Here is a 9,421-nt window from a genome sequence, read left to right on the forward strand (position 1 = left end):
ATTTAACTAGCAGTTAAATAAAAATGCAAATCAATCACTTGAACTTATATTGCCAGGATTTATCCGCTTAGTCTGAGCAGCCATCTCTCGGTCCCGAATCGTTTTCGTCGAATCGCTGCCGTGAGCTGATTTTTTGTCGGCTGGTAGAAGTTTATCCTCAGTTGGGGTATGCATGGGGATTTGCCGATTAGCTAAGTATATTTTTGCGAGCGGCAAGTTTTTTTTATCGAACTCGATGAAGTTTACCTTTCCTTGACGATCTGTCTCGTGACTGTTAAAAATTTTCGAGCGGTGTCTTTTGAAGCTAGTTTACTTTTCAACCCTTGCCAGGTGGGCGCAATATCGGGTTTTGGGAAATCACACTTTTCCTCTTCAAGGTGCTATTGTAATTTTTGCCGAAATCGTCCATACTAGGATGTAATAGGTTGGCATGAAAACAGGGAGACGGGATAAGGTGTTTAACTGAAACAAGATAGTGAAGTTATTTCCACAAGAGTCAAATCCATTCATATTAGAACCGGTTGATGAGACAACCACATGACCCCCATAGCGTTTCGATGGGGAAAAGCTGAGTAGGGTAGCTGCTATAAAATAACTACTGGTAGCTACTTGAGTTATGATCTACGTTAGCGTAAGTGTGACATCAACGTCTTAAACCGACGACAGCAGGGCGTCGGCCGAAATTCAGTCACGATCAGACACGATGGTTTCTATAATACAATATAAGAGCAGAATTACCCGACGAGATGTTATTAGTAGAGCAGAACGACCAATCACTGGACAAGGGTAATAAGGCAAGAGTTTTAAAGTAACGAAGCTGTTAAACATAGTAAGCAATTAACTGAATCAGTTATATAAAACTATTATAACTGAATAATTTTAGCGGGTTAGTGCAACAAAGTAACAGGGTCATTGCGGACAACAGCTTTATTTAGATTTAGTATTACATTGATAATTACAGTAGTTAAACTAGTTAGACTAGTTATTGGTGTTTAGCAAAATTTTAAAAACATTGATTTGTTATTTAATAAACTGTACTCAAGGAATACATAGCACTCATTTATTCAACGTTGTCGTAGACAAATCGTGGTTGTCTTGGTATTGATTATTATTCTTTCACAGATCTTATATGTTGTCTAGCACATATAGACGTTACCCATTTGACAGGGTACCTGAAAAATGTTATACGCGCGAGAGAAAATCGATGATTTCATAGCTGACTTCCATTTTTGTGGCACGCACCATCCCTCGTTGTTCCGCAAAGCAATAATAAAAAGCAGTTGTGAGCAAGAGTCAACTGGAAAAAGAGGCAAAAGGCTAATGCTAAAAGACACCCTGTACACTGGCTGTTTTCGTCGATGTATAAAGTGCGTCCGTTTACCATATGGTTGCTTCGTGGACTAAGCCCTTTAGGCTGACGCACGCTGCGTTTCGTTGCCCCTGTACTGCGTTCGTAGAGCCGCTCGCTCAAGGCTATTTTTATTCAAACCCTCCCCTTCTCTTTGTGCTGGCGCCACTGACACGTGGCACGAACCGCGCCCACTGGCGGCGGTTGCAACCGCAGCGCCACCACCATCGCCATCGTCGCTGCCTGCCAATTTTCCAGACCTGCTCCAATCTATGGCTCTTAGACATTACTCTTTTCAATATCTTACCGGTACATCCAAAGTGCCGTCCCTGCATTACGTCCTTGCCACGTGGTCAGGGACGCGCGGAGTCAACGACCATGGGGGCCCTGGGTCCATATTGGGTGTTGTGGGCCAAGGTCAACGTCTTTCTGCCTGCCATGGCTAGAATCAACGTCGCTGAACGGAAGCGAGAGAGCAGAAATGGAGAGCGAGAGAAAATCGAAGGACAAGCCAGGAGCTCCATTCGTCCGCCGAGTTTTAGTACAGCATCACACGTAGTGGCAGCACTAGTTAGGAGTGCTGCCACAACTGTAGGGAAAGGGTACGTCAAGCCGTTGCAATGGTTGCAGCGTGCGGCCTGTCGACCCAGCAGGTTTCAATGGCAGTATCAGGATTTTTAGCAGCAGAAATAAAAGCACGAATAGTGCAGTGTCAGTTGTCCGAGTTCGAAGGTCAGTTTGCTGGCGGTTTGACGTCTACAGGAGTCCATTTCACTGCATCAATGTACAAGTTCGTTGTTCGCCTGCAATGTATTATACTGCCCTCACATAGCCGGTGATATATATATACACATATATATAAGCAGCAAAAAATAAGGGCGGCTATATAGAGGGTCGAACTCACTTACCCGATGGTTTTTTTTCTATCCCAAACGATACTTCCCCTGGTCTCCCCACTAAACTAACGGTCGTCGGTAGCGGCCTCTAGCAATAGCAGAAACTGCCATGTTGGAGGAAGGGGACGAGGACGGGATAGCAGCAAGAGACGGCAGCGTAATGTTCAAACGCCCGCCGGGCCGCGCGCCAGCATGCAGCTAGCAGCGAAGGCATGTAGTTTATCTGGGGAGTCTGATTCGACAATGCCTGGTCTAGACCGGCCGGGTTCGCCGACGCCATTTTGGGGAGGCCTTCGCGGCAGTTGGATACCTCGACCACCCTGTTACCACGGCGATCTCTGCGCATACCACTTAGCCACACTGGAGCCAGCAGAAAAAACGCGATGGCATTACCCTGTTTAGGAAACGCTAGAGTTGCCCCTGCCATCGCCCACGATCGCTTCCCCCGCTACCGCTAGCAACGAATGTGCCGCACCCTTATGCGCTGCCGCCGTCGCCACTGACGGCGACACCGCATGATAAGGTTTACAACGGCTGGTGGTGGCATTGACAACACCAGCCACGACGGCCACGCCAGACGCCGACCTACTTAGGGCGCTTTGGAGGCTTCTTTTCCTGCTCTTTGGGAACTACGATGAAACTGAACATCACGTTGCCTAGTTAGCTGACATTCAGATGCATAGCAGAATGTGAGGCGCGGGCGGATCCATTCCATTGACACTGGCCAATGCGCAGGTTTTAGCGCATGTTGAGTCTAGGATGCAGCATATAGCTCCGAGTTGGTAAAGTGAAGTTAAGTTTTTATATATGATTCCTGGACCACCCTTGGCTGTCGAGCAATCAGTGTGTCCTATCGTTTTTCTCCCCCGTTCCTTCCAAAAGCCCACGTGAAGGTCTCCCTACTTTTATCCGCCTCGGCTCGTCCAGCTTAGCCGTCACTTTGCCGGCTGCTAACCTTCCCCGCGTTGCCGCCGGGGAGTGCGGTTTGTCAGAAAGTGGTAGACAGAGGTCGAGGTAATATTCAGAGGGACCGGCCCTCTCAATATTCAGAGAGGTATGCCTAGCTACCGAAGCCAGCGCCGCCACTAGCTGTGGTGACCTCTGTAAGGTTCGCAGCTCCAACAAAATAATACCCTATCACAACCGGCAGCCGCCACCAGAATATAGCTAGACGTAAACAACTACTTCCAGCACTGCCACTAAATACTGAACTTAACACTGGTGTATTTTGTCTGCAATTGAGCTGGCCGCCAGAATTCAGTGAGAATGCATGTTAAACGTAAAGCGACTGGCCGAAACCAATTTTATCTTTCTGTCGTCCTCTTTTCCCTATTACTATACCTAGCGGAACCAACCGGCCAAAAAGGCCTTGTTACGTTCGACGTGTATTTGTGTAGTTCAACATCTAGAAACACTCGCCAGCCATGATGGTATGTACCAGCACGGAATCCCGCTGGCAACGGTGCTTCTCTTCAAACCCATAACCGGGGTTGACCTACGTACCATTCGGCGGTCTACCGGCGGCAAACTTACCCCAGTGGCCTTTGCTTGGCAGCGTCCACCCCCCTAAGAAAGGCATTGGAGACGCTATGGAATGGGGGAAGTGATATTGGTATTGACTTTCGAGTTCATGTACCTTGTTGTTTCGGCCTACGCTACTCTCGCCGTCTTTAACTTGTTCTTATGCGCATTTGCTTTTTTCTCTAGTTCTTTTACCTTATGGGAGTCTCATAGGGAAACCGGCAGGACGTTCTGAAGTCGCTCGCTATGAGAGGAGCGTGCGAGAGGCTTGTTTTCACGTACAACCCGTCCATATGTGTTCCGTTCCGTAGAACTGAACCGGCAAAGGGGTGGCGAATAAAGCAGGATATTCCTGGCTGTTTTTTTCCTTAGAGCAGGCCGAGTGAAACTACAAATGTCGATAAAACCCTATACGGGAAGTCGGCTCAATTATAAAAAATGTCCTGATCGCATTAGTATCTACACATTCATTTAATTTGTTAAAAAGTCCCAGTTCATGCGCAATGAATTGTCCCGTTAATTTGTCAAAAAATCTCGATCTATCCGGGTAGGATAGCTGCCCGTTGCCTAGAGTTATGCCAGTGTCCGTATTTCAGTTAATCTCTATCGTGAATCACATAGGTGAGTCTCGCTCATGATATTCTAGTTTGTTAAAGCAAAGTCAATGTCTCCAGCAGTTGGAAAGAAATCACAAGGGGCGTCTATTAGCCTACAAGCAACTCTGTTTGTCTCCGGATATTATACATGTACAACTAAACGTAGGGGTTGTGCTTGCGCGCGGCATATAGACACATCTGAAGAATTCTAATTCGAGGTTGTACCTGTACTTCTATTCAAGTGCAATGAAGTTTCTATATGTGTCGTTATTGCTAAACTATTTTGTCTAATAAATGCTTATAATTTCTATAAACATACATACGACAGATTATAGAGGCGGGTCGTACGGCACCAGTTATATGCTGGATGTGATATTGCTATAAAAACAAGTAAAATTCATTTTTAATAGTTTTTCGACAAGTCACCCATATTCCAGTGCGATCATTCTGCCTGATTCCGAGCTATGGCCTGAGATGACTACAAGTTAGGAGTTCCAGTTCGGATAGTGAACCTCGATAACCAGTAATGATCGTATCGTTGCGTGCCTTTCACCTGTTACTCACGTGCTTTTCAGAGCCCTACCATCGTAGCGTTCGTCTGGGGCTATTCTCCAGATGAAAAGAAGGCCAGCGATTTTTTTTACAACAAATTAACTCGACAATAGACTGTGTACATTCGGTCTACGATCTAAGTACAAATGTCTAGCACAGATCGAAGTTCTGCGTGCGTTACTGCCGTTGTTGTGCATGCGCGCCTATCTATCGGTTTGATGTCCCGAGACTATCATGTACCAGTCGCTCTATGCCGTTGTGCTACTAGTTAAACGCCGGCGTGAAGAATGATCGTTTGCGCTACGTTTTTATTCGGGCATTGCGGCCACTTGGACGCGCAGATGCATGAAGTTACCCGTTTTGAGTTACCCGTAAAATGTCTAAATGCTATGGATGCTTTCGTACCCAAGCGAGCGAGAAGTACCATTGACGCAACTTACGAGGTTAAGCTAAATTTTTAAGTACAAGATTTTTATACATTATCGAACGTCGTCATCTCGGAGCAGCTCGCCCTATCTTTACGGGTAACATAGCGTCGTATCACCATTCTCTGAAACTCTACGACGACACGGCATATATCCGTCTTATGCCACCTACATTGTAAGCAGACATTATTGTTGTTGTCCTTATTAGTGACCACAATTAGGTTAGAGTAATTGCAGTGGAATTAATTGGATTAGGTTAAAGTTGAGAGGAAAATGAAACGGCGGTCAAGGGCATCCAGACGCCAAGATCCGCCCATGTTTTAGTAGTCGTGGTTACGCATATCGCAGTTGGTCACGCTGAGTGAGGGTGCAACGCATGGCTACGGCTACTTTTGTTTACTGCTTGAATTTAAAGCAACCGTATGGTCAATCCTGAGGTGACGTCCGTGACAATTGCAGCTAACAGGGGCATGAACGGCTCACTCTGTTAAATAAGCCAAGCGGACACGAGGGTATATTACTTTTGGGGGTCGTGAGTTAGAGACACTTAACGACTTGCGAGCGGCTAGTGATGACGCTGGTCGCTGTTGTGGTAACAAAAGATCTTCTCCAGGAGGCCTACGGTTGACTTCGTTAACGCGCTGTTTTGCTCCGTTCGGGCTTCGAATCATATGGCAAAGGTGTGAGGAAGTGGAGAAATACGATGGCGAGTACTCAGAGGGATAGGACAACCTAACGGTAAGCAATAGAACATTGAAAACTGACTCGCGTACTTCGCTCACTGTGTCTACTTGAGGTCGTGAGCAGCTGCGGCCATCTAGCGCTACTTAACTACCTTAGATTTTCGTTCATTTCTCATAACTTTCAGATTTCGTCATAACTTTAGAGGATTTTATATGAGGGTAATATCGACGTGCCATATTAACGAGTGTTAATCTGAAAAAAAAATTCAAAATGTTCTATATGACACATTGATACGTTTCCGTAATTATCACGAATAACTGAAATATTTAACTTAAAGATTTCTTCGAGCTCTCGGATAAGGACTTCTCAATTTGAATTGATGCTATAGAAAGTTCTAGTATATAATATTAGTAACCTAAACATGAATGTTGTCAGTATAAAAATTTAGTTTGAACGCTCAGTATTTCAAAACCGCCAGTAATAATAATTAATAAAACTTTATTTATCTACGGCTGTTCTTGAAATTATGTTATACTTATTTATTACCACTGGTCTCATTTAATAAAATAAACTATATTACCGAACATGCCGCCTAGCGGGCCAATCGGCATATAAAGGGTATCTCCAAATAAGAAGTTCTTTGATTTCGCCTTAACAGGCGTGTTTTTTAGTTATTAGTTTATTATTAAAACCAATCTAAGGTGCAATCATAACTTATTTTTCTGTTAAATGTATTCTAATTGGCGTAATCAAATGGAAATTGTCAATCGCGGTTGTTCTGACTATATGACTATACGCGGATGAGAGCTCTATGCGCTCTACGGCTATGTGCTCCTTATCAGTAATGCACTCGTACTTAAAGGCAGACTAGCATTGAGAAAATAAAAATAAAAAAGCATCATAATTATACGTTTATTACATTTAGTAAGCTTTACAAAACTAGTTTTGTTGCTCGTCACAGGCAGAGCTAACCCGGCGTTTCGATTTATGATGAACTCTACAGCTGAGGAAAACACAAACGATTATTTAGTAAGGAAAAGGTAAGTTCCCTATCCTATATAACGTCTTAGCGCGGCTTTTAAACGACGGAGCGGAGTTTGCTAGCAGCATGGTGTAGAAGATAATGAGTATGTCATAGTAAAAATTAGCCAAATATATAGAACTATTGCTTAAATACTTATTGTTTTCATACGAATTCAAACAAGAAGATCGAAGGCTGCACTTCTTTTATCGTAGCTCTATATATATTTAAGCTGAGGCGCATCTTAGGAGCATCATGAAGCTGTACTTCTACACTAACCCATTTGTGGACATTGGCACGTATAAGACAATCCCTTTCAATTATTAAATTAAGCTCAGTTGAGATCTGTTAACTTACCGGATAGTTTGCGCTTATGTTACGGCGGCTGCCTATAAACCGACGGACAGCGAGTCGGAATCTGTTATGTCGAGTTCTGCATTAGAAACAGCGTAACAATATTACAAAACAATGCTTCTACGGGCAGCCACTTTGTAATTAATTGAAGAGTAACGAATACCTCGTAACTTAGCGTAGTTGTCAACGGCCCAGCTTCTTTACATTGAACATATCATAAAAGACGTCGCTAAGTGTGGAGACCCCCCGTATGCGAGACAGACCTTGTGGCGCGCTATGTAGGTATAACCTAAGAGACGTGGTCGAAGCAGCTCGTCTCGATTAAACAGACAAACGAACAGATAGACACAAATAACACATAGCGACATGTTATCCTATGCTAATTTGATTGTGGCTTTGGTGACCTCCCTATTACATATGCTCATTCACATACAGGACAGCTGCGGTCGGTCTGGTCTGGTCTGGTCTGGCCTGTACGGCGACAGGCCACAATGACACAAAAAACATTAACTAATAGAGTGGACTAGAGAGGAACGTCAGCCGTACAAACCGCTAATGGAATTTCCTGGCGGTTGGAGCATTGGCCGAAAATGAGCGGCCTCACAACGCGCCGTATTTTTAGCTTATCGGTCATATGTTCGTACTGTTTAAAAGATTAGCAATGTACGCTAACAATTCACTAGTATAACACTCGTAGTGACAATGGTAACGAAGCTGCCGTGCTAGATAAAGCTGTTGTCATTCCTATTGTGTCTGTGTTTTTTTCGTTACCGCCGTCGTGATGGCAAACAACGAAACATTTTCGTATCTCGTATCGAATGGCAAGTCGTCAAATGCTTCAACTACCTTCCATGCTCTAATGCTGCAAAGTACCTATGTAGACCTGAACCGAACTAAGCTTTAGAGCTTGGAATTCCCTTAATTAGGATTGACGCTCAGAGCACAAGTATCCATAGCTGCGGAACCGTAAAACGTATAAAATCACCGTGGAAAACCAACTGCACGAAAAAAGATAGCATTTCACGGCAGATGCTACCTAGTCGTTGTACGTCTTTATAATAGTATCTGTAATAGCGTTATATCAATGGAGGAGAATGCAGCATTTGCAGAGCGCCGTAGGCGACTTTTATATAAGGCGAAGTCTATATAAGCGGTAGATTACGAGTTTGGTGGTAAAGCAGCCTTATTTCTCTGCCCAGTATTCTGACCACCTCTGCTTACGGATCTCGATTTATATGTGTAATAACCAAACAAACGTTTTGTATAGCTTAGTTAAGTAACTTCTAAGTGAAACCTCACAATTTCCCGTACATTCCGTGCTGTTTATGCGAACAGTACATTGAGCTCACTCTAAGCAGGGACGAACAAGGCTGGCTTAAAGATGTCTTAGCCGATAAAAACAAAAATCAAAAATTTGGACCGAAAAACCAGACCACTAACCTAACACCAAGACAAATGAGTCATAGATAATACTTCATCCGGATGCTGCTCAGCTGCTAGCCGTCGAGATGGAAAACGAAAATCAGCAACAATCATAGCAGTGGAGGTAGCGGTAGCAACAATCGAGAGAGAAAGAGGGGGGGAAAGTGTAGACGTACGGTGCTTGCCCGCCGTCGATTCGAACTAATTCTCTCTCAGTTCGACAACGATTGCAACGTTTTGCCCGCACGTTCATGCGATGTGGACTCAGCGCATGGAGAAGTCTCGCGCATGAAGAAGGTTCGCCTACGTGCGTTCGTTTATTATCGTAGCACTCGGAGCACCCGCTGCAGTAGGTAGAGACACACGAAAGGAACGACGATAACGTCGTTAGCGCAATCTCTGGCTCATTAAACATCGCGACGCTTCTTACGCTCGACATGGTTGGCGTAACGAAAAACAAGAGAAAGGTGACTCTCGTATGACTTTCTCGCTACTATAACCACTACTGATATTACAGTCGATGGCTAAAATCGCCCTTTGAAAAAGAAAGAAATGAGCTGACGACGGGAGCACGGGCTGAAAAGCGTTTATTACTTCCAAGA

The 9,421-nt window shown here is 44.4% G+C and overlaps 1 long non-coding RNA gene across 1 annotated transcript; it reads right to left on the reverse strand.

The window, feature by feature from the left end:
• Positions 1–6,918: 6,918 nt before the first annotated feature.
• Positions 6,919–9,421, reverse strand: LOC147757535 (uncharacterized). Its single transcript, XR_015320427.1, has 3 exons — positions 8,838–9,421; positions 7,401–7,476; positions 6,919–7,025 (listed from the first exon to the last, which is right to left on the reverse strand). It is a non-coding gene; the product is annotated as an uncharacterized LOC147757535 (long non-coding RNA).

Source organism: Varroa destructor, unplaced genomic scaffold (assembly GCF_002443255.2).
Source record: "Varroa destructor unplaced genomic scaffold, Vdes_3.0 BEIS01000002.1, whole genome shotgun sequence".
NCBI lineage: Eukaryota > Metazoa > Arthropoda > Arachnida > Mesostigmata > Varroidae > Varroa > Varroa destructor.